Raw genomic sequence first — 1,689 nt, 5'->3', positions numbered from 1 at the left:
ATAGTCTGTCCTTACTCAGCAAGCTTCTTATTAGGTTTACATCTTTGCCTTACATTTTTCCTCTTTTGATAAATAAAAAAGCAACCTATGATTCTAAGAAAAAGTTGTCTACCAGTTCATGGATTGTAAGTAATGGTATGGAGGTGAATTGTTTATCAATTCTATTTAATCATTTAATTTAAATATGGAGTCTTCCAAACTGAGGGTGTAACACTTTTTATTCAGTGTATGTCAGTGTATATCAAAATGACCTCTGCTTAAATGAGAAACTATGAAGACAGAAGATGAAAGCAACAATAAAATCAAGGAGCGCACACTATACATTGAGTTACTCATACTCTTATTACTAAATTAGATATTGACTAAGGATTTGAGGATTGATCTGCGTATGCTATGTACTTGAAGTAGAAACAAAAACCACCATCAAAATGAACAACAACAAAAAACCCCACAGCATTTCCAGTAGCAGAAACAACAGGTGTTGGTTAAGATTTATAGCATTGAAAATGTCAAATCTATTTCAAGCTCTTCTTTATTAAAGGAAAATAATTTATACTGCTATTTAAAAAAATATATATCCTTCAAACAAATTACTGTTTTGCTGATCATCACAAACTTCAATTTAGATTATCTTTTGGAGTAATAGTGTGGAAGCAGGAAGCTTTATGGTGTGTGTGTTTATAGAATAAGAGACCCATCTTTCAGAAATAGAGGACTTACATAGGAGAGTAAAGATGTCTGAGATGTTGGAAGTGTGTATAGCCCTTAACAGGAGAGCCTTGTAAATGGGAAGAATTAATCCCTTGAGGAAAGCACACTTGAGCCTCCTCTGCTCCTTTTTAGCCTTCATGGACTGCCCTGCTAAACTCTCTCTCACTGCTGCTCGGTTGATGAACCATGTCTCTCCTTTAGTCACTTAATCTTTATTCCTCCAGCCATGTCCTCATTGCTTTAACAGAATCTCTTATAAAATGACCCTGAGTTGGCATTCCTATATTAGATTCCACATTTAGCATCCAAATGAATATACCTTTGACTTTAAGTGACTGGCCCATTATCTCCATTAATCTCAAAATTTCCTAAGAAGCAGTCAGACTAGTTTATTCTGTACCACAGTGACAGTGAGGACATATCAAGTGTTCCAGGTGGGTTTTCTTAATAATTAAAAAAAAAAAAAAAGCTATTTCTATATTGTAAGTTTCTTAGGTAAGAGAAATGTAAAGGTAAGTATTTTAAGACGTGTTTTTTTTTTTATTATATAACAGCTTGAGATTTTGAGATTTTATCAACATACTATAAAATTCATACTTTTAAGTGTACAGTTAAATACTTTTTAGTGTAGTCACAGAGTTGTACAACTGTTACCACTTTCTAATATTAGAATATCCTTTTCAATGAAAAAAAATTTTTATATCCATTAGCAGTCACTCCTCATTTATACTTTCCCCTGGTCCCTGAAAATGATTAATCTACTTTATATCTCTATGACTTCCTATTCTGGACATTTTATACAAATGGGATAATGTAATATGTCATGTTTAGTGACTGGTTTCTTTCACTTAGCATAATACTTTGATGCTTCATTTGTGTTGTAGCATATGCCAGCACTAATTTTTATTAGCAAATTGTAGTCCATTGTAGGAGTATACAGCAGTTTATCCATTCATCACTTGACAGAAAGTTGGACTG

The sequence above is a fragment of the Rousettus aegyptiacus genome, unplaced genomic scaffold, assembly GCF_014176215.1.
Source record: "Rousettus aegyptiacus isolate mRouAeg1 unplaced genomic scaffold, mRouAeg1.p scaffold_m13_p_5, whole genome shotgun sequence".
NCBI lineage: Eukaryota > Metazoa > Chordata > Mammalia > Chiroptera > Pteropodidae > Rousettus > Rousettus aegyptiacus.
Note: the sequence above shows the minus strand (reverse complement) of the source record.